Source organism: Oenanthe melanoleuca, chromosome 25 (genome assembly GCF_029582105.1).
Source record: "Oenanthe melanoleuca isolate GR-GAL-2019-014 chromosome 25, OMel1.0, whole genome shotgun sequence".
NCBI lineage: Eukaryota > Metazoa > Chordata > Aves > Passeriformes > Muscicapidae > Oenanthe > Oenanthe melanoleuca.
The window spans coordinates 9,699,647-9,727,335 of NC_079358.1; the positions used below are offsets into that span (position 1 = coordinate 9,699,647).

Here is a 27,689-nt window from a genome sequence, read left to right on the forward strand (position 1 = left end):
GACCAGAGGGAAATCAAGGCAGATCCATGGTTTGTCAGGACTTGCTTGATCCCAATGAGCCCCATGGTGCATTTGGTGCTGAGGCCTTGAACCTCAGGACCTGAGAGGAGATTGCACAAAACTTTCTAGAAGTCCAAGTCAGAAGAAAACCCAAAGTGTCTCAAAGCATTAATGGGTCCCACTGAGATCCATCCCCAACACAGGCTCCTCATGGACTCCTAGGAGGAGAGAATTGGAGACCATGACTGCTCAAAAATGTCTCAGAGACTCAGAGAGGAAAGGAAAATCCAAAGTACCTTTGAAACCTTGAGTATCTCTAAGTATTAATGAGCCCCACTGTATGTCAATACAAAGATACTCAAGGGACTAGTTAAAGTAGATAATAGTGGCCATGATTGCACTAAACTACTAAAAGAGTTGGTGTCAAATGGGATAATTCAAGTACCTTAAAAAGCTGAAGTACCTTGAAGCATTAATGAGCCCCACTGAGTGTTGTTACTGACAAAGCCTCTCAAGGACTAATTAAAGCAGATAATTGGAGGCCATGATTGCACAAAGATCTTAGATACTCCAAGGCAAAAGCAAAACCCAAAGTGCCTCTGAAAAACCTGCAGTCCCTGGGAGCATGAAGGAGCCCCCAGGGCCATTCCTGACCAAGGCTCCCCAGGGACTGGTCCCAGCAGATCCCTGAGGCCACTGGGATGTGGGGGGATGCTGAGGGCAGGACAAGGGGTGACAGTGCCCAGCCTTGCTGGGGCTGTGCCAGTGGCTCAGGACAAGGTGTCTCCTCACAGCCCTTGGTGGCACAGACCCTGCTGTGCCCCAGGGCACCAAGGCTTGGCTTCTCTTTGTCCCCACCTGTCATCTCTGCCTCCAATTTCCTGCTCTAACTGGAACCTGGGGACACTTTCTTAGTTTTGTCCCTCAGTGGGACCCATTAAAACTTCAAGAAACTTTGGAGTTCGATTCTGCCTTGGAGTTCTTGAGAGGTTTCTTCATCTCCCTTTCAGGGACTGATGTTCAGGATTTTAGAACAACCCCCGAGAGGGTCATTAAAGAACCTTATTCTGTGTTGTGCTGCTGAGCTCAGCTGGGCTCCTGGCACAAAGGGAGCCCCTGGCAACCGAGAAGAGCTTCAAAAATACATTTCTCTTGATGAGCAGCTCTTCTCCCAGACCAGCAGGGTTGGGGCACTGCCTGCAGCCACTCCAGGCACAGCACAGAGGCACAGAGAGCTTCAATCAGTCAGGGCTGGGAAGATGCTCAGAAGTGACTGGGGCAGAATCACTCCCAGCCCTTGACACAGGAAGCCTCTGGCTGCAGGACAAGGCAGCTGCAGCTCCTGGAGTGATCTCCTAAAGCTGGAACATCCCAATGCCTACAGACTCTGTGAGTACATTCTCTGATTGTCTCTTGTGTAGAGCAGCCAGGGGTGCCCAGGGCTGTCCTGCAGAGCAGGGTCCTGCAGCCCAGGGCGCTGTGCTGGGGCAGGGACTCTGCTGCCTGCCAGGGACAGCTCTCAGCCAGCCCTGGGAGCTGCTCCCAGCACTAGGGGGGAAGGTCTGGGTGGAAGGAGACAGCTGGTAAGGCTTGGAAGTGATCTCCTTGTGTGGTGTGGATGTTGCATTATACAGGACTGCTTCCAGCATGATATTTAATACCAGAACATTTCCAAGGAGATTATACAGGGAGTACAGTAAGGCAGGAGCTGCATAGAAGGGAAAAATCCTGTTTTTTTCATCTGCTGCTCTCAGCTGCCTGGATGAGAAATTGCACATTGATATTCATCTCTCAGTTAACGTTGAGGAAAATAAAATAAGTTTTCTCTCAGATCTCAATAAATCCAGGCAGTGACAGAACAGCACAGGGCCCCTTAAGGAAGCTTCAGTGTCTCTTTTCCAGCCTCATCAGGGTTGCTGTGATGTTGCCATCAGAACCTTCAGAGTCAGAGCTGCCCTGGGCAGTGCCCTGTGCTGGGAGGGGTCTGCAGGGCAGAGCTGAGCCACCAGGGCTGGGCTGGGCTCTGGCAGCACTGGCAGGGCCCAGCCCTGGGCACAGGGAAGCAGCTGCTGGCAGGGACAGCTCCAGGCAGCAGAGCCCTGGGCAGGCAGTGGGGGGAAAGTGCTATCAAGCTGGGCTGGGATATTTAAAGTCCTCTCCAAACCAAACTATTCCATGATCACTTTTCTTACAGATCCCCTTGCCAAGACACTGCAAATGTCCAACAGCAGCTCCATCAGCCACTTCCTCCTGCTGGCACTGGCAGACACGCGGCAGCTGCAGCTCCTGCACTTCTGCCTCTTCCTGGGCATCTCCTTGGCTGCCCTCCTGGGCAACGGCCTCATCATCAGCGCCGTAGCCTGCGGCCACCACCTGCACACCCCCATGTTCTTCTTCCTGCTCAACCTGGCCCTCACTGACCTGGGCTGCATCTGCACCACTGTGCCCAAAGCCATGCACAATTCTCTGTGGGACACCAGGAACATCTCCTATGCAGGATGTGCTGCACAGGTCTTTCTGATTCTCTTCTTCCTTGGATCAGAGTATTTCCTCCTGACCATCATGTGCTACGACCGCTACGTGTCCATCTGCAAACCCCTGCACTACGGGACCCTCCTGGGCAGCAGAGCTTGTGCCCACATGGCAGCAGCTGCCTGGGCCAGTGGCTTTCTCAATGCTCTGCTGCACACAGCCATACATTTTCCCTGCCTCTGTGCTATGGCAATGCCCTGGGCCAGTTCTTCTGTGAAATCCCACACATCCTCAAGCTCTCCTGCTCCAAATCCTATCTCAGGGAACTTGGTCTCCTTGCTGTTAGTGTCTGTTTATCACTTGGCTGTTTTGTGTTCATTATTTTCTCCTATGTGCAGATCTTCAGGGCTGTGCTGAGGATCCCCTCTGAGCAGGGACGGCACAAAGCCTTTTCCACCTGCCTCCCTCACCTGGCCGTGCTCTCCCTGTTGCTCAGCACAGCATTCTTTGCCTACCTGAAGCCCCCCTCCATTTCCTCCCCATCCCTGGATCTGTCCCTGTCAGTTCTGTACTCGGTGGTGCCTCCAGCCCTGAATCCCCTCATCTACAGCCTGAGGAACCAGGAGCTGAAAGCTGCAGTGTGGACACTGATGACTAGGATGTTTCAGGAACATTAAACTGCTGGCTAATTTCAGCAAATCTCTTGTAATTTAAATAACATTTGATGGTTCCATTGGTTTAGTTGAGGGTTTGTTCCTTCCCTTGTTTTAGTTTTTTAATATTAGGCACAAAGACATGTCATTATTTTTGCCCTTTCACAATTTATTCTCACCACCTTCTCTGTGGCCACAGACTGTGTCAATAAGGGGTTGCTCTCTTGCTGGCATTATACAAAATAAAGGATATCCCAGAAGAATTTTCTCCAGAGATGCCCTCTTTTGTTCCCTTCCCTGGAGCTGCAGCAGCAATGTCTGTGTGCAGAGCTGGGGCAGATCAGTGCTGGCACAGCAGCTGTGCCCAGCAGGAGCAGCACTTGGTGTTGCCAGAGCTGCTCCCGTGCCACTGCCCCGCTGCACTCCTGCCCCTCGTGTTGCTGCAGGGCCTGAGTGCTCTCGGGGCCGGGCACAGCCCTGGGGGTGGCAGTGCCGGGGCTGCAGCAGGGACAGGCCATGGGCACTGCTGGGGCAGCGCTGACGCCTCAGGCCAGGGCCTGGGGGCTCCAGGCTCCTTGGCCAGGCTCTCTCCACAACACTTGGCCAGGCTAATGCTGAGCAGAGAAAACCCCCGTGAGCAGCCCCAGGCTGGCCGTGGGCAGGCTGGGGGCAAACAGCATGGCTGGTGCTCTGCAAGGTCCCTGCAAGGGGGAGACCCTGGCAAGGAGCAGCAGAGCAGGGGCTGATCCATCCCCACTGCGCTGGACACCCCAGGGCAGCGTCCCAGAGCGTCCTCATGCACCTGCCAACAACATCCCCCCTCTGCAGCCCTGGCCTCTCCCCCAGCTCACACAGGTGCCCCATCCTTGCAGGCACAGACACGGCAGCACTGGCTCAGGAGCCCCTGTTTGCACTGCACAGAGCAGGCGTCAGCACCCCCATGGTGCTGCTGTGGGGAGATGGAGCTGAGGGAGCACAAATGCCATCAGCCCCTGGGACCAGCAAGGGCTGGGGGACACATGAGAAACCACTCAGGTTTGTCATGGCCTCTGCAGTCAGCCAGAAAGTTTGTTCCTATCCCTAGATCTGGCACAGTCAGTTCTGTATCCTGTGGTGCCTGCAGCCCTGAACCCCCTCATCTACAGTCTGAGGAACCAGGAGCTCAAGGCTGCCGTGTGCAGACTGAGCATTGGACCTCCCTGGGCAGCCCATTCCAATTCCCAATCATCCTTTTTGTGAAGAATATTTCCTCATGTCCAGCCTAAACCTTCCCTGGTGCTGCTTTATGGCTGGGTCCCCTTGTCTTGTCACTGTTCCCTGGGCATAGAGCCTGACCCCACCTGGCTGCACTCTCTTGTCAGGGAGTTGTAGAGCGTGATGAGGTCTCCTCTGAGCATCCTCTTCTCCAGTATAAACATCCCCAGCTTCCTCATCTTCTCCTCACAGGACTTGTGTTCCAGATCCCTCACCAGCCTTGTTGCCCTTCTCTGGACACGCTCCAGCCCCTCCATGTCCTTCCTAAAGTGGGGGCCCAGAACTGGACACAGCACCCAAGGTGTTGCCCAATCAGCGCCGAGCACAGGGCAATAATCACCTCCCTGGTCCTGCTGGTCACACCATTCCTGATCCAGGCCAGGTGCCATTGGCCTTCCTGTCCACCTGGGCACACTGCTGGCTCATGTCCAGCCTGCTTCCATCTGTGCTCCCAGGTCTTTTCTGCCTGGCTGCTGTCCAGTCACTCTGTCCCCAGCCTGTAGTACTGCAGGGGTTGTTGTGGCCAAAGTGCAGGACCCAGCATTTGTTATAACCTTGTTGGATTTGAGCCCTGGATCCAGCCTGTCCAGGTCCCTCTGCAGTGTCCTCCTACCCTGCAGCTGATGAAATCTCCCAGCCACCTTGGTGTGTCCATGGTTCTATGAGGCTGTAGAGTGTCACAATGGACCCCATGATTCCATGAGGCCTCCCAGTGTCACAATGTCCATTTGGTTCCATGGTACTTCTTGGTGTCACAAGTCCCTTGGATCCTTGGGCCCCACAGTGTCACAAGAGTCCCTTGGTTCCCCAAGGCCCTGCAGTGTCACAGTGAATCCTTGGTTCCATGAGGTCTCTGAGTGCCACCATGAATTCCTTGGTGCTGCAGTGTCACATTGGAGCCCTGGTTACACAAGATCCTGCAGTGTCACAAGGGACCCTTGGTTCCATGGGGCACCACAGTGTCACAATTGTTCCCTCAGTTCCAAGGTCCTTGCAGTGGAACAATGGCCCCTTGATTCCATTGGGCCCCAGGCTCTCACAAGGTTCTCCTTGGTTCTGCAGTGGCACAATGGCCCCTTGGTTCCACAAGGTCCTGCAGTGTCACAGTGGCCTCTGTGGTTCCAAAAGGACCCAGAGTGTCACCATGGACTCCTTGCTTCCATGTGTCCCCACAGTGTCACAGTGGCCCCTTGGCTCTGTGGTGCCATGTCGTGCAAGTGTCACTCTGGTCCTCTCAGTTCCACGAGACCCTGCAGTGTCACAATGGCCCCTTGCTTCCCCAGGGCCCTGCAGTGTCACAATCATCACAGAATCACCCAGGCTGGAAAAGACCTTGGAGAGCATCAAGTCCAACCTGTGACCCAACATCACCTTGTCACCCAGACCATGGCACTCAGTGCCACATCCAGTCTTTCCTGAAACACTTCCAGGGATGGTGACTCACCCACCTCCCTGGGCAGCCCATTCCAATGCCCAATCACCTTTCTGTGGAGAATATTTCCTAATGTCCAGCATAAACATCTCCTTGTGCAGCTTAAGTCTTTCCCTCTTGTCCTGTCACTGTTCCCTGGCAGAAGAGCCCAATCCCCTGGCTGCGCTCTCCTGTCAGGGAGTTGTAGAGAGTGATGAGGTCTCCCATGAGACTCCTCTTCTCCAGGATAAACAACCTCAGATCCCTCAGCCGCTCCTCACAGAACTTGTGGTCCAGACCCCTCACCAGACTTGTTGCCCTTCTCTGGACAGGCTCCAGCCCCTCCATGTCCTTCCTAAATTGAATGACCAGAACTGGACACAGCACTCGAGGTGGTGCCCAACCAGTGCCAGGCACAGGGGAAGAATCACTGCCCTGGTCCTGCTGGCCACACCATTCCTGATCCATAGGAGTCCCAGGACTTGGATGAGGGAAATGCTGGGGAGGAGGTGGGAACAAGTAGGATTATTTGTCAGCCATGAAGGGTCTTGATTTTCATATCTATTCAGACTGCATTAGAGGGTGCTGGGAGTCAATATCAATTGGACATTGCTGATATCTATCTATAAACAGAAAAAGAAAACCTAACAGAACAAAACTGTTCCCTCTGCATTGTTTTCAATATAGTATATTCAGAACAGACTTTCGAAATCTTTCTAATTAACTGCAGAATAACTGGAAACTTAAATTACTCCCAGGGACATTTCTTGTTTGTGTGTTTTGGACAAATGTTTATTAGCCTTTGTCACTGAATTCCTGAAATGAAAAACTCAAGAAAAAAGAGGCCTCTGGAATAGTAAAATTCATCAGCATCCTCCAAGTGTCTGAGGATCCATCCTCATCAGAGCAGGAATGAATGAACAGAAATAGGAACAGCTGACCCACTTACCCCTGATTGAGCACACCTGCTGACCACACCACTGACCTTAGGCACTGATCACATGCCACTTACCACCCAAATGGCCATACCTCCAATGACCACAGCACTGACAATAAGCACTAAGCACACCCACGGAACACACCCATATCCAATCTACCAGTGCCAACACCTCACTGACCACACCCAGTGAACACACCCCTTGCCAAGACACCAATACCCACACCCCAATGACCACAGCCCACTGACCACCAGACTGACCATAACCCCACTGCCCACACCCACTGACCACACCCACTGCCACACTCCACTGACAAACCAACTGACCATATCCCCACTGACCACTCCCATTGATCACACCAATGACCACACCCACTGACCACCTAACTGACCACTCTCACCCGACTACCCAACTGATCACATTCACTGGCCACACACAGTGACCGTAGCCAGTGACCACACCCTCTGACCACACTCACAGACCACCTCCACTAACTGCACCCCACTGACCACCCAACTGATGATACCCCCACTGACCACACCCACTGACCACACACCACTGATGATGCCCAGTAACTGCACCAACTGGTCATTCCCCCTCTGACCACAACCAGTGACCACACCCCTATTAAAGCCCTACTGACCATATTTACTGACCATACCCACTGATGACACCCAATGATCACCCAAATGACCACCCCCACCCAACTACTTAAATTACCACATTCACTCATCACACCCACTGACCACACTCAGACCGCCTCCTCTGAATACACCGACTGCACCCACTGACCATCCCCATCGACCACAATTACAGACCTCACCCAATGACCACAACCAATGACCATACCCCAATGTCCACACAAACTGACCACACCCCACTGACCACCTCAAATGGCCAGACCCACTGACCAGACCCCACTGACCAGACCCTACTGACCACACCTATTGCCCACACCCACTGATCACAATCCACTGACCACCCATTTGAACAGACTGACCACCCAACTGACCACACCCCACTGACTACACCCACTGACCAACTGTAAGAGATGGTCCAAAGATTCCCTCATCTGCCTCACGACCGTCACAAGAACAGAGACTAAAGCCCCGGGGATCCCACTCGTTTTGGATAGGAGTTCTGGCCTGGCCGAGGTGGATGCTTGCCAAGTGACTGTTTGCAGGTGTGCTTGCCATGGTGTGCTGCGTTCTAGCAGGTACTGACGAGGAGCACTGTGTTCTACACCTGCTTCTCAGAGCAACTGGTTCTCCTCACAATAGTCCATAAATCTTCCCATCTCTTGGCCAGAGGCCACTCGCCTTGGAAAAGAACTATAAAAAAGGAACTTTCTGAAGAGACTTTAGAAATCTTCCCGCAGAAGGAAGACGTCTATTGGCTGGACAACGAGGACGTTGTCCCATCTGTTGGTAGCTATTCCCCACCCCCCTCTTTCTCTCTCTCTCTCTCTCTTTACTTTGTTTTCCTTTATCTCTCCGCTCTATTGCATAACTGTGTTGTTGGCACTCAATAAAGGTGCATTGCTGTTTGCTGTGAATAAACTTTAGTTCCCTTGCTGTGTATCTTTTGCCCCCTGAGGTCAAATGAACCATCACCACTCTCGCTTGTGTGAGCAGATCGTGACAGGCCCGTTGGCTCCAGTGGGTCCCAAAGTGTCACAATAGTCTCCATTGTTCCACGAGGCCTGACAATGTCACTGTGCTCCCCTTGGTTCCACAGGGCCCCACAGTGGACTCTTGGTTCCATGCAGTTCCTCAGTCACAATGCTCTCCTGGGATCTGCATTGTCACAATGGCCCCTTGGTTCCAATGAGCTTCCCTAGTGTCAGCAATATTCCCCTTGTTTCTGCAGTGTCATAATGAACCCTGGGTTCCATAATGTTCCTAAATGTCACAGGTCTCCTTAGTTCCATGTGGCCCTGCTGTGTCACCACAGCCCCTTGGTTCCATGAGTTTCTGTACTGTCCACAACGGTTCCTTTGTTCCTATGAGGCCCTGCTATGTCACACTGGACCCTGGGCTCCATGAAGTTCTTGAATATCACAATGACCCCTTGGATTCATGAGGTCACACAGTTTCACCATGGTCTCCTTGGATCAGCATTGTCACAATGGACAATGCAGCCCCAATGTGTGACAATGGTCCCTTGCATCCATGAGGCCCTGATTTTTCACAATAGACCCTTGGTTCTAGAGGTTTTGTAGTGTAACTATGGACTCCTTGGTTCTATGAGTTACCCTGCTTTTAGCAGTGGTTTCCTTGGCTCCAAAAAGACCCTGCTGTATCTCAATGCACTCTTGGTTCCATGAGGGTCTGGGCTCCTTGGTTCCACAAGGTCCCATGTGTCACAATGGTGTCCCTCTGTTCCAGGAGGCCCTACAGAGTCACCATGGACCCTTGGTTGTCAGAGGTTCCATAGCATCCTAGTGGTTGCCATGGTTACATGAGTTTCCTTAGTGTCACAATGGTCTCCAAGGGTCCATTAGGCCCTGCTTTGACACAATGGTCCCCTTGGCTCCATTGAGCTCCTGATGTGCCACAAAGGACCCTTGGATCCATGAGGCCCTGCTGTGTCAGAATGGATTGATTTTTTCATTAAGTTCCTTGGTGTCAAAATGGTCTCCTTGGTTCTATGAGGCCCCGTGTGTCACACTGCCCCTGTGGTTCCATGAGGTCCCATAGTGTCACCATGGTCTTCTCCAATTGGCAGGGTAACAATGGATCATTGGTTCCATGTGACATTGCTGTGTCACAATGGCCTGCTGGGTCCCATGATTCCCTTCAGTATCACAATAGAACCTTGTTTCTGTGAGGCTCCAAACTGTCACAATTGTCTCCTTGCTTCCATGAGCTCCCCTGTGTCACAAGGGTGTCCTTGGTTCCATGAGGATACAAAAGCTCTGCATAAACATTGAGTGACACCTGCTTAACACACCTGGGAAAATCTGTCCGCATTCAAAAGAGAGGTTAAAGATGAGGATGGCACCAGCAGTCTCCATCTGCAACAGAGGCCCAAGGAAAGGACAGGGACAGAGAATTCAGCTGAAGGGCTCAGAGAATTCTGCTTACAGAGATCATGTCTGGTCCCACTGGCCCTTGTAGAAAGGTGACATCATTCCACGCAGCCTGAACTGACCATGTGGTTCCTCACTGGGGTTTGTTGTTCAGGAAACGTGATCAGGCTTTGCCATTCTTTCTTCACAAAGAAGAAATCTTCTCCTGGGCCTGTGTGCAGGCAGAGCCCTGAGGAGAGCAGGTGGGACATGGTGCAATGGGCTGGGACACCCAGCTGCAGAGCTCAGGGGACAAGGTTCTGATGCAGGGCACAGGGATGTCAGTCCCAGGTGGGCCATGTCAGACATGGTGAGGTTGGGGATGAGGGACAAGTAGTCCAAACAGGGTCAGCCTGCAAGGGGTTCATTCTTCTGTGTGCGCAGACCTTCTAAGGAGACATTCAGCATCATGATTACCTAGGGAATATTTCTATCCCCTCTTCTCTGAAATGAAAAGCAAAAAATTACTGACTTTATTACAGAAAAAAAGTAATGTGGTACACTTTCAAATCTGCTTCCTTAACAGAACTTCAAACTGACTCCAAGCAGCTTCACAAGCCCTGGAGACTCGAAGACAATTGAAGAAAGACAAAGAGTTCCTGAGGGATTTCTGTATTTAAATCAGCCCCACAATGGTTTTGGGGCTGAGTCCAGGACACTCAGGCACTGAGAGAAGTTTGAAGAAGCTGCTCCAGGAGTCAGAAGCAAAACTCCAAGTCCCTTGGAGCATCAGTGGCCCCACTGAGGGCAGGGACTGCCAAAGGCTCCCCAGGAACTGCTGAGAGCAGATCCTTGAGGCCAGGATTGCAGGAGCCAAAGGCTGTGAGCAGGAACTGCAATGCTGAGCCAGGCCTAGGCTGGTTGGAGGCAGCAGAAAGGCCAAGGCCTGAGCCCAGGCCTGGCCCAGCAGGGCCTGTCCCTCACGGGTGGCTCGGGGCTGTTCCTGGGGCACTGGGATGGGAGGGGCAGCAAGGACAAATGTCATCAACCTGTGTGACACTCCAGATGCTCATGGAACCAAGGGCCAGTGTGACACTGTGGGGCCTCATGGAAACAAGAGACCATTGTGAGCCTGAGGGGCTGTAACACCCCAGAACTCTGAAATGCTCTGGGTAAACAAAGGTTCCTTTACTTGAGTTTGTTGCACAGGAGAATCCCCAGCCAGATATTCTCAAGAGGTCAAAATGACACAAAATTTTACTGGCAAAATATAAAAATCCAAGGAACTATGGAAAAGGATTTAATACAATATCCAATTCCACATAAAACATTCATCATGACAGGAACTTCATTAACTTAGCACATTGCACCTCGAAACCTTTAAACACTTCAGCTGTTGAGATACCCAAAATTGTTCTATATCAAGAGCATTAGAAGAAGAGGAAAGAGAGACAGAAAGACAGAAGCTCTGTAGAAAGACACACACATGGCTACCAACTCCTAGGGTTCCAGTGTGGGTGAGACACAGACCCCAGCAGAAGGCAGGGTAAGGACCATGGGCTGAGTGCCTGCTCTGTGTTTTAAGCCCCTGGGCCTTCATGGGCCTCCCCCCAGGTGGGACTTGTGATTGCTCGGGCAATGAGAGCCTGGGTCAGCAGCAGCCCACTGTGTGACTGATTGACAGCTCATCCCGAGGTGTCTGGGACATTGATCTCATCCAGCCTCTGACAGCGACCATGGTGACACTGCAGAACCTCATGGAACTATGGGTCAGTTGAGACAATGCAGGTTCAGGGACACCATGGAGACACTGTAGAACCTCATGGAACCATGGGTGAGTTGTCACAATGTGGGTCCAAGGACACTATGGTGACACTGTGCAACATCATGGAACCAAAGAGAACATTGTGACACTCTGATAACTCATGGAATCAGGAGGACCATTGTGATACTCTGGATCCTTATGGAACCAAGGGTCAGTGATGAAGCTATGGGGCCTCTAGAACCAAGGAGCAGAGAACCATTGTCACAAGAACCATTGTGACACAGCGGGGCCACATGGAGCCCAGGGGCCATGGTGACACTGCCAGACCTTATGGAAGCAATAGGCCTTTGTGACACTACAGAAGCAAGGAGAATATTGTGGTAGTGTGGGGTCTCATGGAACCAAGGGAACAGGAAACAGGTCTGGCTGTCTGGGGGTCCTGGGGGCACCTGACAGGTCTGGCTGACTTTAGCATCTTGAGGGCTTCTTCTCATCTGCAACTGAAACACTGGGGCTCTGGGCTTTCTTTCCTGTGGAAAAGAACTGTCCTTGTCCTCCTGGTGCCCATGGCCAATATGGGGAATCCACCCCCAGAATTCCCTATATCCATGGACAGTTCCCAGACAAAAGCTGCCATGACTGGCAAGTCTGGCTGGCCTTGGCTTCCTGAGGGCTTGTTCTCATGTGCCTTTGGAAACACTGGGGCTCTGTGCTTTCCTTCCACACGAAAAGAACTCTTTTTCCATTCCAGGCACCCACAAGCAAAATTGAGATTCTACCTCCAAAAATCCCTATGTCCAAGGATATCTCCCAAGTGAAAGGTGTCAGGAGAGATAGGGCTTGGCCCAAGGTTGACCATCCCTCATCTTCTTCCAAAACACTTGGACTTCTCACTTTTCTTTTCTGTTGAAAAACCCATCCATCTTGACCAGGCAACCAAGGTCCAAAGTGGGATTCCACTGAGCCATAGTATTCTGTTACAGCTTAAATGATTCTGTGTTTGAGGAAACAAGTTATGGGATACCGTAGAAGGTTTAGAAGCTAGAGGTTAGGAATGTAACCCATAAATGTATACATCTTAGTATAGGGATTAGAAGTTGATAAGGATTGATTATTTAACATTCAGAACCAGCCAAAATACACATATGGAAGCATTTAGGTGAAAATTGATATACATTAGAAAATACTCAGAGCCAGCCAGGGGAGACCCATACATCATAAATTTTGACACTGAAACTAACAAAGACCAGAATGAAGGGATTAACAGGTCAGACAGTCATAGTAACAGGAGAGAGTTAAAAAGTTTAGAGCCAGGTAGACAGTCCTTACGTCCTTCCCTGAAACCCTCCAACTCATTTAAAGGGCCACCGACCCAATACCAAGGGAACACTATGCAACCACAATGAGTATGCAACTAATTTTAATACCCAGCGGGGAATGGACAGTGACAGGTAATAAATATGTATAGCTGTCATGGAATATGCATGACTTTTGTGAATAAATAGAGGGCTAAAAGCCTTTGGGAGCAGCCCCACGTGTCCATCCAGTGCTGAAATAAACATATCCTTTTGACTAAACTGGTTGAAAGGTATTTTGTCCTTGCCTTTTGTGAATCATTTTGGCGGCCGCAGCAGGACCTTCTCTTCCTGCAGGAACAGACGGGAGCGTGACAGCTCCAGGTGCACCAGCCCGAGTCCCTCTTGGACAAGAGACTTCCAATCCCACCTGCTTCAGTGCTGGAGACAGACAAGTTTGCTGGAGTGATTTTAAAATTACTCCAGGGTGAGAGGGCTAATTGGTAAGACACAGAAGATATCCTACGCACATTGTGGGCTGAAAGGTATTGCTTGCAAGCAGAGAGGATTGTTTAGGTTACCTGTGAAGGGATTCTGCTGTGCCATAGAGGGCATCACTGGCATGTTCTGGGGGTGTGCTTGAGGGAATCCTGGTGTTTAAACTGCCAGTGGAAGGATTTGTTGTGCTGTAGAGGGCACCGCTAGCAATTCTGGGGATGAGTTTGCTCAAATCCTTGTATATTGCTGCTATTTTGGCAAGCTGTTGTTGTGTTTGTGATCGGATGCGTGTGTGTCTGTGAGGAGTGCCACATGAGATTTTCTAAATTCATGTATTTTTTTTTTGAGGCAACACTACCATCTTGTGTCCCAAGGTGTAGTTGCAACAAGTTAAAAGTCAGTTCATTTGTGATGCAACACTACCATCTTGTGCTAAAAATTATAATTGCAGCGAATTGGGAACTTTTGTGTAAAACGGGCCATTTGTTTGTTCCTAATAAACTGTTAAAAGTAGCCAGCAAAGCTCAGGCATGAGCTGCAAGTGCCCAACCATCCAGGGAAGGGCTCTCTAGATGGTTTGAGCTCCAACCAGGTGAATTTTTAGCTGAAGGAGGAGACAGGGCTATTGTTGAATGGGGAAAAGGGAGGAGAGAGAGGGTGTTTTTTAGGGGATTGTATAAGATTCGAACAAGTAATTATTTGCTTTTTGTCCTGGTATGAAGGATAGTTATCTGCCAATAAAGGCAGAAGCGTCTCTTTGAAATGGAGAATGTAAACTCCCCCCCTCCATATTATTATAAATTTGAAATTAAGGGGTTCGCAGGCAAAGATATGGGAATTAGGAATAACAATTCTTTACTGGGGAAATAGAAACACAGTATTACAAAAAGCAATCCCAACCCTGACAGAGTCAGAATACAACCTGACACCCCATCAGTCAGGGTGCTGGTAGCAGTGTGATGAAATGGTGGCTACAGTCCCCCTGCAGTGGCAGATGTGGCTCAGGTGAAGCAGTGCTCCTGTAGAAGGGTGCAGCCTTCCTTTAAAAGTCCAGGGATGATGCAGAAAGGTCCGGTTTTCCTCTGGAATCCAGTGGAATGAAGGTATCTTGGTGTCCATAATCTCAGTTTTTATCTAGGTAGGAAAGGCTTGGCTCCTCCCCCTGGCTGGAGAATCTCCCAATGGGATGATGTAATTTTATCAGTCATACAGTGGGGCTTAATGGCTCAGCAGCAGATGATATCTTCCTGGAGGGAGGATGGGTTGTGTAAAAGATAAAGATAATTGCCCCATCTAGACTTAAAGATGGCCCACTAGCAGATAATATGTGCCATGGATATAAGGAATCACTACCCCACCTGGCTTTACCAGATCGTGATAGAATACACATTTCTGGTCACATCAACCCAACACATTATCCACCCCTTATTCCACTACTATCTGCATAATGAAAACCTTACACACAGTTCTCATTTAAGATTAGGTTTTCCCTTCGGTACACAATGGGTTTCCCCATCTTTTTGCATTACTGACCAAGTGTAACCAGGTCCTGGAGCAAAGACAATCCCATGGGAAATATGGGTTTCTCATTGCCCGGGGTGGGACTAATCCAAACATTCTTTCCTAAAATATCTTCCATGTGTACTACAGGCACTTTATCTCCATCCACTGTGTGCAAGGATTCAGACTGGGCAGGACCAGCTCGATTGATGGACACTTGGGTGTTGACCGTCCAGGTGATCTTTGCTAAATTTCTTTCCTAATTCTTGAAGACTCCCCCACCAAGTGCCTTCAGGGTAGTCTTGAGCAGGCTGTTGCACGGTTCAACTTTCCCGGCAGCTGGTGCATGGTAAGGGATGTGATATATCCATTCAATGCCATGTTCTCTGGCCCAGGCGTTGATAAGGCCATTCTTGAAATGAGTCCCGTTGTCTATCTCAGTTCTTTCTGACTCAGTCAAAATTGCTTTTCCAGGCCCAGGATGGTGTTCCGAGCAGTGGTGTGGGGCACAGGGTAGGTCTCCAGCCATCCCGTGGTGGCTTCCACCATGGCCAGCACGTAGTGCTTGCCTTGGTGGGTCTGAGGCAGTGTGATGTAGTCAATCTGCCAGGCCTCTCCGTACTTGTACTTGGATCATCTCCCACCATACCAGAGGGGCTTCACCCGCTTGGCTTGCTTGATGGCAGCGCACGTGTCACAGTCGTGGATAACCTGAGAGATGCTGTCCATAGTTAGATCCACCCCTCAGTCTCATGCCCACTTATAGGTGGCATCTCTGCCCTGATGACCTCAGGCATCGTGGGCCCATCGAGCCAGGAACAATTCTTCCTTGTGTTCTCAATCTAAGTCTATCTTTGACACTTCTACCTGTGCAGCCTGATTTACCTGCTCGTTGTGTCGGTGTTCTTCATTAGCCTGACTATTGGGAGCATGGGCATCCACATGACGGACTTTCACAGGTAGCTTCTCTACCCAAGTGGCAATGTCTTTCCACTCATCAGCAGCCTAGATTGGTTTTCCTCTATGTTGCCAGTCTGCATTTTCCACCTTTCCAGCCAACCCCACAGAGCATTGGCTACCATCCATGAATCAGTGTAAAGGTAGAGCTTTGGCCATTTCTCTCTCTCAGCAATGTCCACGGCCAGCTGAACAGCTTGGAGTTCAGCAAGTTGACTTGATCCACCTTCTCCTTCAGTAGCTTGTGCAACCTGTTGTGTGGGGCTCCATATGGGTGCGTTCCAGTTTCGGTTCATCCCCACAATGCGGCAGGAACCGTCAGTGAAAAGGGCGTAGCTTGTTTCATCTGCTGGCAGTTGGTTGTATGGTGGAGCTTCTTCGGCCTTTGTCACTTGCTTGTGATCCTCTTCATTGGTGAGACCAAAATCTTTACCTTCTGGCCAGTTTGTAATTATCTCCAAAATCCCAGGGCGATTCGGGTTGCCAATACGGGCGCACTGTGTGATGAGGGCAATCCACTTGCTCCATGTGGCATTGGTGGCATGGTGGGTAGAGGGAACCTTTCCTTTGAACATCCACCCCAGCACTGGCAGTCGGCGTGCCAGGAGAAGCTGTGCTTCCGTGCCAATCACCTCTGAAGCAGCTTGAACTCCTTCATAGGTAGCCAGGATTTCCTTCTCTGTGGAAGTGTAATTGGCTTCAGACCTTTCGTAACTTCTGCTCCAGAATCCCAGGGGTCGGCCTTGGGTCTCACCAGGCACCTTCTGCCAAAGGTTCCAGGACAGACCATGGCTCCTGGCTGCAGAGTAAAGCACATTCTTTACCTCTGCTCCCATCCTGACTGGGCCAAGGGCTACTGCATGAGTGATCTCCTGTTTGATCTGGGCAAAGGCTCGCTGTTGTTCAGGGCCCCAGTGGAAATAGTTCTTCTTGCGGGTGACCAGGTAGAGAGGGCTCACAATCTGGCTGTAGTCAGGGATGTGCATTCTCCAAAAGCCTATGGCACCTAGGAAAGCTTTTGTTTCCTTCTTGCTTGTTGGTGGAGACACTGCAGTGATCTTATTGATGACCTCAGTGGGGATCTGGCGCCGTCCATCTTGCCACTTCACTCCCAGGAACTGGATCTCTCGGGCATGTCCTTTGACTTTGCTCTTTTTAATGGCTCCCAGCAAAATCTGGATGATCTTCTCTCCCTTCTCAAATACCTCCACTGCCGTGTTCCCCCACACAATGATGTCATCGATGTACTGCAAATGTTCTGGAGCCTCACCCTTTTCCAGTGCAGCCTGGATCAGTCTGTGGCAGATGGTGGGGCTGTGTTTCCACCCCTGGGGCAGTCGGTTCCAGGTGTACTGCACGCCCCTCCAGGTGAAAGCAAACTGAGGCCTGCACTCTGCTGCCAAAGGAATGGAGAAAAACGCATTGGCAATGTCAATGGTGGCATACCACCTTGCTGCCTTGGACTCCAGCTCGTACTGCAGCTCCAGCATATCCGGCACGGCAGCGCTCAGTGGTGGAGTCACTTCATTCAATGCACGATAGTCCACAGTCAATCTCCATTCTCCATCAGATTTGCTCACAGGCCAGATGGGACTGTTGAAGGGTGAATGGGTTTTGCTGACCACTCCTTGGCTCTCCAGCTCACCGATCATCTTGTGGGTAGGTATCACAGCATCTCGATTAGTCCGGTACTGCTGGCAGTGCACTGTCATGGTGGCAATTGGCACCTGCTGATCTGTCACTTTCAGGAGTCCCACTGCAGATGGATTTTCTGATAGTCCAGGCAAGGTGTTCAACTGCTTAATGCTGTCTGTCGCTACAGCAGCTATTCCAGAAGCCAACCTGAACCCCTCTGTATCTTTGTAGTAGCGATTCTTGAGGAAGTCTATGCCTAGAATGCACAGTGCCCCTGGGCCAGTTACAATAGGATGTTTCTGCCACCCCTTCCCTGTCAGGCTAATCTCAGCTTCCAGCAAAGTGCATTCCTGTGATCCCCCTGTCACCCCAACAAGGAAACAGGTTCTTTCCCCACATGTTCTGATGGTATCAGGGTGCACTGTGAACCAGTATCAACTAGTACTCTATGTTCCTGTGGCTTTGATGTGCCAGGCCATCGCACCCACACTGTCCAATACTCTCTGTCATCCCATGCCTCTCCCTGGCTAGAGGCAGGGCCCCTCTAGCCCTGGTTATTATTCTTTTCCTGGGATATTCCTTCCAGGGGATCTGACAGATCATCCTCCCTTCTTTAATACCCTGCACCTTTACCATGAGAGATTGAGGCTACCTTTGCTTTAGTGTGGCTCCCTCAGTTAGCATTTCCCTCCCTGAGCTGACACACCCGTGCTGCCAGGACAGAAGAGGTTTCCCATACCATTTTTCCATGTCTTCCCCATGGTCTCGCAGGAAAAACCACAGGTCTTCTCGTGGGGTGTACCCTCTCTCCCTAGCTGGGTGTTGTTGTGTTCTAACTTTGGGGCCTGTGACTCGTACTGGCGCCAAATTGATCTTCCTTATCTCCTCTCTTATCTCCTCCCTCATCTCCCTCATCTCACCTCTCAACCCTCTCATTCCCTTCACCTCCTCTTGGACCTCTTGGAGGTCCCTGGCCATGGCAGAGACGTTGGCCTGCATTGAGCCATTCATCATACTTTCAAAATTTCTGAGTTTGTTGGCAACAGAACCCACGGTTGTTATCAGCATTGACCATTGCAATGAAGGTGGTATATTGAGATGGCTTCAGGGTTGCCAAATTCCACAGCATCTGCCCTGTGCACCTGACCTTGTCAGGGTCATTGTCATGCTGTCCATCCCTCCCAAAGATTACCTCCAATACTGCCACTTCTCTCAGCTGCTGGATCCCTTCCCCAAGAGTCTTCCAGCGCATTCTACGGTGGTGCTCCTGCATTCTCTCTTTGTGGACAAACCTCTCTCTCACACTCATTAAAAACCGTTCCCAGAGGGAAAGGAGGCCTTGCTCCCTTACAAATATCTGGTCCACACCTGAATCCTGGGCCAAGGATCCCAAATTCCTGCCTCAGTTCCATCCAGTTGCACACCTGTTCCCGTAAGGTCCCAGACCCGGAGTAACCAAGTTGTAAAAGGCTCACGGCCCCGCCGTGCAATGTCTTTACGCAGGTTACGGAGACTATCGTATGAGAGGGACTCGGTGACGATCTCAACCTCTGGCTCCCTTGCTGGTTGTGAGGACCCTCCTGGATGATCCCCATTATCTAGGTGCTTGGATTTCATCTTAGTCTTCTTAGTTTCCATAGGAACAATGGCTGCTGGCTATGATTGCCCTTGTGATTGAGCTGGAACCTGCATGGCTGTAATGTTTGTGGGTTCCACTACAGCACCATCAGACTCTCCCTCTTTAAGACAGGGGGAGGGTTTCTCACTAGCTGGGAAAATGTACTCCTTCAGCATCTGCCCATCTCCTTCACTAGTAACCCCCCCCAATGAGGGTGGTTCCTTTCTGAGGTGGGCTGTGGGGCAGGGCCAGGTTCTGGGGCAGCATCCCTATTTCCTGGGGTAGGTATCAGGGTTGTTATCCAAGCCAATCTCCCCGTATCTCTGAATGTTAAATAGAACAGGTTTAAAAGGCATATCAGCAACACCAGCAACTGTATGATATCATTAGCATTTAGAGAGGATTTGAACCCTTTGAAAACTGGTGAAGTGGGCTTAAAAAACTGGGTGAAGGGTTGGGAGAAAATTTCCCCTGCCATCACTTCCTCACAGTAAGCACCATTATTGAAGTAATCCCAAAACCCACCAAAAAAAAAAAAAAAAAAAAAAAGCTATAGCTTTCAATCCATGTGGCTGCCTTCCAGAGGAAGTTAAAAATCCATGAATTCCTCACCTTATCAACCCACAAAATGAACTGGATAACAGCTACACTAGCTTTAGTTGTAGGAGCCATATTTAGATTAGGGCCTGCAAATGGGAGATAACAGCTGTGACCACATGGGCCCAGAACCAGGGTAAACTGGACAACATGATGCCACCTAACACAAAAAAATCAGGTCACTTAAGAACTGTTATTCCTTTTCCACCCTTTCCTCTCTATGACTTCAGGCCCCACCATTGGTGCCAAAAACTGTCCTGGTTTGAAAAAGACAGGTGTGTGCAAGGGAAGAGCAGGGTCTTACCTTAAAACAGGGCCAATAAACCCCTCTGTCTGAATTAGTAAAACTTTGAAATTAAGGGGCTCTCAGGCAAAGATATGGGGATAGGAATAACAGTTCTTTACTAGTATATCTAACAAGATAAAGAAAACAACAACAGCTATGAAATTAAGAACAAACAGAACAGTAACCCAGTTCCAGTCCTTCTCAGCCACAGGCACCCTTCCCTGTGCTGCAGTTACCGGTGGTGGACAGGGGCAGGTCCCGCGCAGCTGCAGGGGCGCTGGGGGTGATGGCAGCGGTGTCCCAGGTGGGAAAGGGATGGAGGAGAGACTTTGCTCACAGCGTCGGTCCCAGTGCTCCAACAGAATGCTTGGAGATAACAAGCTGAAGAGAGAAGGCGTCCAAGCAGGGCAGCAGTGCAACAACAGAAGAGGCAGTTCCCGGCGTTGGGATGGGGGGGTTGGGGTAGCAGCAGCAGCCTTCCTGCTCTGCCTCCAAGAGCGAGCAAGTGAGCAACTGCCCCCCACTCTCCTTTACCTGCCTCTGAGCACACGGTGTTCCTGCTCCTTCCTCCCCCACCCTGCAAGAGAAACCCTGAAAAAAGAAACAGGAAGTATGCTCCTCCTCCTCCTGTCACTAGCCATCAGTGCATCAGAAAAATTCTAAAGACAGTGAGGAAAGGAAAAAAACCAATCCCCAACAAAGTGTTCGCAAGTTCTCACAGTTCAGTCAGACAAAACAATCCTTTTCCAGCCCCAGGACCAAGGACACTGCTGTAGCTTCAGGCCCAAAATGTAGAATTTATACAAAAAGTGCAAACAGCACTGAATTGGGGAGAGCAATCTGGGAAGATGGGACTGCATAACGTGGAGCTGGAATTGGACAATTAACCCAAATATGTGAATGGATCAAAATTTATAAAAGTGTAAAAACTCATGACTCTGAGTCCAGCTTGGGTGTAGCTTTGGCTGGGCTATTGTAGTGCCCAAGGTGAATTCTTGGAAGGCCTTTTAGTAAATCCCTGCTTTATTCCTTTAACTCTATCTAGAATCTGTTCAGGTCCGCCTCCTTAGGCATCAGAATGAAGGGGTACTTTAACAGTTAAATGAATTTATTTGGATTAGGAAGATCAGTATCCCGGCTGAGAAACCCTGGGATGAGACCTTGGGAAGGACGGACGGAAATCCCGGTGGGTGAAGCTGCTGACAGAGGGGGAGGTGGGACCCCCAGGAGGAGCCCCCCAGCACGGAGGGACCGGGACCCTGTGCCGGCAGCCACGGCTGCCATGGCACTGCCAGTGCCGGCGCTGTCATGGAGTGTGGGAGGTGTGACAGTGTCCCTGAGCCGACTGTCACAATGTGATGGAACTGAGGGCTGGGATGTGTCTGAGCCCATTGTGACAGCGTGCCCGAAGACACTGTCGTGACATATCGGGAGTGACTATTGCCAGGCAGCTCCCCCAGCAGCTCCCGGGACTCACGGGATGTCCTGGAGCAGATATGGGATAGAGGGCAGGGGGGTGGGTGCGGAAGCTCCAGAAGCTGGGAAGGGCAAATCCAAGGGATGGCAGAGATGGAATTGCTGCAGCCAAGAGGAGCCCGAGGCTGCGAGAGGAACAGCCCTGCAGGGAGGAAGGAGGGGCACGAGGGGCTCCGGAGATTCCCTGGCAGCCCGTGGGGGTCCCTGGGGAGCAGAGACCCCCCCTGCAGCCCTGCAGGAGCCCCTGGCAGAGCAGGGAGTGCCCAAAGGGCTGTGAGCCCGTGAGAAGCCCCTGCTGGAGCACTTGGGACAGAGCTGCAGCCCATGGGAAGGACTCATGCTGGAGAAGTCCCTGGAGAAGGGTCTCCCGTGGAAGGCAGGGACCCCACCTTGGCTGAGCAGTGGCAGAAACAACCTGTGCTGAACTGCCCAGGGCCCCATTTTCATTGCCTTTAGCTGATGGAGGGAAGAGGGAGAGCCTGGGAAGGAGTTTGTGCTGGGGAGGTGTTTAGAAGGGTTTACTTGACTTCTCCTTATCCTGCTCTGATCTTGCCAGCAATCAATTCACTGAATATCTCTGATTCCAAGAGTGTTTCTCCTGTGGCAGGATTTGATGAGTGATCTCCCCTGGTGCTTGTCTCAACCCAGGAGTCCTTCATTCAATTTTATCTCCCTGTTCAGATGCAAAAGACAGAGAGAAACCGGTGGGTGTGGGGGCATCCGGCCACTGCCAACCACAGCAAGGCAGGAAGGAGGAGGAGGGAAGTGAACAGGTTGTTGAGCAGATTGTTATCTGTGCAGCATTTCTGGGGCTCTCTCAGTCCCTTGGGGGCAGGCACCAAATGATCAATTGCTGCATTTCCAGACTGGTTCCCTCACAGCTGATCCTTCAGGGGGGGTTTCCAGCCAGACTTGCTCTGAAAACCATCAAAGGCCCACGCAGAGCCACTGCTTGGGCTCACACTGGCTTTTGTGCTTCTTGCAGGGCTGAGCAAACCACAGCCAGGCCTTTTTTGGCCACAGAAAGAATTCTCACCTTTGCAGCAGCTCAAAAGCTGCCAGAATCAAAGCCAAGAGGGCGGGGGGAGCCTCAGGTCCTGGCTGCCACCTGGGGCTGGCCAGAGCAGGGCTGGCCAGTGCCCATCCCTGTGCACTGGGGCTGGGCCATGGCTGGGCCCCACACTGGGATGGCCACTGGCTTCAAGGAGCAGGAGTTTGGGAGCTCCTTCCTGCCTGGGGCTCCATTCCCCAGCTGCTCTTGCTGGCTCAGATCCTGCAGGGGAGGAGTGAGAATGGAGAAGTCTGGAACCCCTAGATTCACCATCCTCCAGAACTGGAACCTCTTGGGAAGGATGTGTCTCCCTGAGACAGGATCTCCTCAGGCAGGACCCCCTGGATGTGCCCCCCAGGACAGAACCCACCCCGTGTGACTCTCAGCACCATTGGCCTCTTCCTTCTGTTGCTGGGGAGACAAAGTCAAAGTGTTGGGGGGGGGGCACAGCTGGACACCCCCATTCCCCACAGTCTCACCAACCCTCCCTGCAGACCCCTCAGCCCCTTTTGTCCCTCCCTGGGGTCCACCAAACCCATTCCCTGCCCAGGTCTTCCTCAGGCATTCTGAGCCAGGAACTGGGGGTGAGGGAGCATGGCACAAAAGTGAAGAAAATAAGGAAAACAGAGAAATAAAGAGAGGAAAAAGTCAAGGGCAGGGAAGGGCACAGAAGGAGAGCAATGCAGGACCCCCATGTGATGCCTGCCCAGGAAATGAGCACTCGAGCATTGAGCCCTGGGTCACCCCAAAATCTGAGGCACCCTGTGAAGGAGCTGTGACTCCCTGGCACACTCAGCCACTGCCCATCCCTGGCACCCCCATTCCCCTGGGAAGCCAACAATGGAATCCTCATTCCTTATGTACCATCTCTCTGGGACCCCCATCCCTGAGATCCCATGGTCCCAAATCCCTCGAGGGCACGTTGTTCTGGGACCATCATCCCTGAGTCTGAATCCACCCAATACTCGGGAGCCCCATTCCCATGGGACCCCATCCCTGGCACCCCAGTGCCCTGGACACCCATCCTTGGTGTCCACCCAAACCAAAACCCCTGCATCACCTCAGCCTCCAAATTCTGGCAAAATCCTGTCCCCAACATGTCCCACAATCCTCCCCATGTCCCACAAGGTCCCCACCCTGCCCCCATCCTGTCCACACCCTGCTCCCACCAAGGGCCACCTACACATGAGGACAAGACCTGCCCTCGCTTCCTGTCCCTTCATCCAAAGAGCCGCCAGGCAGGGGACAGGTGGCCACAGCAGCGAGTGACAGCCAGTGCCCATGGCCAGGGACACCAGGATGGCCGGGAAGGTGGCGCTGCTCCTGTGGGGTGAGTGCCCTGGGAACGGGCCTGACACCCTGGGGATGGGTCCTGGTGAGGCAGAGAGTGGTGGGGAGGGGGCACAGGGGGGCTGTGGGGTCCCCTGAGGTCCCCAAGGCCAGCAGAGTCAGGGCATGGGCATGGACCCCAGTGTGACCAGAGCTGTGGGGTGGCCATGGGGACAGGAACAGGGGAACTGGGATGTGGGGATGGGAACAGAGGGGTAGATATGTAGGGACAAGGATGTGGCAAGAGGAACCTTGGGGCTGGGGCAGCTGTGGGGACAGGGAGACAGGGATGCAGGGACAGGGACAAGGGCCAGGTCCCATGCAGATGGGCCATGAGGACAAGTACCATGAGAATGGGATCACAGGCACAGGGCTATGGGGATGTGGCCATGGGGACAGGTGCTGTAGGGCTGGAGGAGGTGACCTGTGCACACATGGGGTGTCCACAGTGTCCCCATGCCCTGCCTCAGCCCAGGGTGACCAAGGTGTCCCTGTCCTCAAAACCTCCCTGCTACACCAGTGTTCCCATGGGGACAGTTTGGGGACAGACACCACACCAGGTCCTCCTGGTGCTGCTGTCCCTGCAGGGCCACCCCCACCCAGACCTGTCCCTTCTCCCTTCCAGCCCAGACCCTCGGCCTCGCTGGTGAGTCCTCAGGGGATGCCATGTCCCCGCCCCGCTGTCCCCGGCCCCGTGGTGGCCCTGGCAGGCTGGTGTCCCCTGTCACCCGCAGGTGCCCAGAGCACCCAGCTCCTGGTGGAGCCCCCCTGGACACTGGCGGTGCTGTGGGACCGGGTGACACTGACCTGCCAGGGGTCAGAGACTGCTGGTGCCACCACCTGGTACAAGAACTTGCAGCGCTGGGGGCAGGAAGGACGCGACAACTTCACTGTCACCAAGAATGGCCTACCATAGTGTGAGAGACCCGGCAGTGGGATCAGCCTCTCTGTGATGGTGTCAAATGGTGAGGGGGGCTCTGAAATGCTCAGGATGGTTCCCTGATAGGTCTGAGTGAGGTCCATTCCGTGGGTGGCCTCACAGCCCTCGTGTGGTGAGAGCCTGTCCCCTGAACACAGGGACATCCCATACATCCCAGTGTGGTGGGACCCCCGTGGAGACAGCTGTGTCAAAGAGCTGTTTGCTCCTGGTGTCCGGATGACCCTCCCGTGCAGTGGACACTCCACCCAGATGTCCCCGGTGCCATGGGCACCCACTTTGGACCTGTCTTGGGCTCCTCAGTGTGACTGGAACCTCCTTTGCCACAGAGCCGCTGGTGCTGCAGGTGCCAGCACGGGCACTGCTGGAGGGGGACAAGGTGACACTGCGCTGCCGGGGCCGGCAGGACAGCCCTGTCACCAAGGTGCGATTTTACAAGGACGAGCGGGATCTGGGGGAGTCCCTCGGGGGCACCGAGCTGTCCCTCTCCCCCCTGGAGCTGCACAACAGCGGCCGATACCGCTGCGGGGGCTTGGTGGCCTCAGGAATGTCACTGTCAGCACCGGTGACAGTGACAGTACACGGTGAGTACCCCCACGGCTGGAGCCCCCAATATCCTGACACCTCCAAAGCCCCTTCTCAGTGGACTCAGAGTCACAGTCCCACCCCCATCTCCTTCCCAGAGCTCAAGCCTGTCTTGGTGCTGGAGGGTCCCCCCGAGCTCACCGAGGGGTCCCCCCTCAATCTCAGCTGCCTCAGCACCCCCAGCCCCCTGCAGCCCCGAGCCCCCCTCCTGTACCGCTTCTACCGGGACGGGCAGTCGATGGGGGGCCCGTCAGGGGTCCCCGCAGCTCCTGGTGCCCGCCGTGGGGGTCTCCCACTCGGGGAATTACAGCTGCGAGGTGCGCTCCGAGGAGGGGGCCGTGCGGAAGAGCAGCGCCCGGCTCGGCGTCACGGTGCGCAGTGAGTGCGGGATGGGCACGGGGAGCCCCCGCAGCCCTCCCAGGTCTCCCATCCCTGCTCAACCGTCTGCGTGCTGCCCTGCTTTTCCAGTTCTCTCCCTGGGTCCCCGCATTGTCTTCCCTTTTGCCTGCATCTATTGCTGTGGTCCCTCCATTGTCCACAGGTCCCACCACCCTTTTCTGGGTCACCATAATCTTCCCTTCAACCCTTTCCATATGTCCCCTCCCTGGTCTCTGACCCACATTTTTCCTCTCTGGGTTCCCCCCATGTATCTCTGATCCTCCCACTCTCTGCATCCTTCATTGCTCCCTGGTGTCCCCCACTCCTCCCATGTCCCCAGTCCCTCCTGTGTCCCCCGCAGGGGTCCCGCTCTCGGGGGTGTCCCTGTCGGTGCGGCCCCCCGAGGGACAGATGACACTGGGGGACTGCCTGGTGCTGAGCTGCGGGGTGGCCATGGGGACAGGTCCCCTGTCCTTCTCCTGGCACCGAGGGGGCTCGGGGACACCACTGGGCACTGGCCCCTGCCTGGAGCTGCAGCATGTCGGGTATAATGACAGCGGCCAGTACCAGTGCCGAGTCAGCGACGGGGACAATGTGGTTGAGAGCCCCGCAGTGAACGTCACTGTCCTGGGTGAGCGGGACCCTTGGGCTGGGGGTGACCCTATCCACAGCATCCCAAATTCCACACATTCCCATTTCACCTCATCCCCCCACACCATCCCCAGCCCAGCCCAGCTCAAAGGCCCCACCACTGGGTGTCACAGACCAGGTGAACTGGGACCATCTGGTTCCAGGTGTCCCCACCCAGGACATCCAAGCCATGCATCCCTAACCCAGCTGTCACATCCCCCACTGCACATCAGGTCACATTCACCCTACTGAGCGTGACCCTCCCAGGGCACTGAAACCCTTGGCAATGAAGTGATGCCCCTGTTGATGTGCCTCATGGCACATCCCACCCACGCCATTCCGTGCCCCCCACCAAGTGATGGCCATCCCCACCCTTGGACACAGCGTCCCTCATCCCACCCTCACCTCATTCTCATCCCATCCTCATCCCCCACCCCTCATCCATCACATGCCCTCATCCCACACCACATGATGACCCCCAGCACCATGGGGTCACTGTCCTGGGTGAAGGAGACCCTCTGTCTCCAGGTGCCACCATGCAGACTCCCTCATCCCCCCACAGGACTGGTGCCAGCCCCTCCCTCCTGGACTCAGCCCTCTCTGTATCCCCACAGTGCCCGTGACACCACAGGGACACTGGAACAGAGGTGAGGTCACATGTGGTCACTGGGATTGCAGGACCCCTGGAGTGACAGGTGACCCTGATGCGTCCCTTCTGTCCCCAGCAGTGGCCGCAGGCCTTGGCGGGCCCCTACGATGTGGGGGTCTGTAAGAGTCCATCTAAGAGCCTCTCGTTTGTTCTGCCCAACGACCCTCGCCTGAGGCCTAAAGAACTGCAGTTTAAAGGCGCTGGCCAGGGAAGAGAAGAATGCCAAGTGACTGTTCTCAATTGGTGCCCATCCCAACCAGGGCCGATCTGCTCCCTCAGGTGTGAGAACAATGGACTGGTCATGGTGTGTTGCTCCTACGCAGGCTACTTGCTGCAGGACTGATCACAAGGACTGATGATGTGCCTGGAGCTTGCCATGATGCACTGCTCCTATGCAGGGCACTTGCGCACCGTCCTGTTTCCACCTGCTTCTTTGAGCAACGATCTCCACATACAATAGTCCATAAATCTTTCCCCCTTTTGGCCAGTCGCCCGATGCCTTGGAAAAGACTATAAAACATACCTTCAAACTGAAGACCCCTGAGATCTCCCCGGACGGCAACGGACCTCGGCTGCTTCCACGAAGATCGTCTGCCCGTCTTGGTAGCTATAATCCCAACCCCCTTTCTCTCTCTCTCTGTCTCTCTCTCTCTCTCTCTCTGTCCCTATATCGCATTCTGTTGGCACTAAATAAAAGTGTATCTTTTGCAAAAGCAAACTGGTTTTGTCCCCTGTTGTGTCTTTTGTGCTTTGAGATCCCTAAAA

The 27,689-nt window shown here is 52.9% G+C and overlaps 1 pseudogene; it reads left to right on the forward strand.

Moving 5' to 3' along the window:
• The first annotated feature begins 1,625 nt into the window (after positions 1–1,625).
• On the forward strand, positions 1,626–27,267 carry LOC130262660 (olfactory receptor 14A16-like; annotated as a pseudogene).
• The last annotated feature ends 422 nt before the right edge of the window (positions 27,268–27,689 follow it).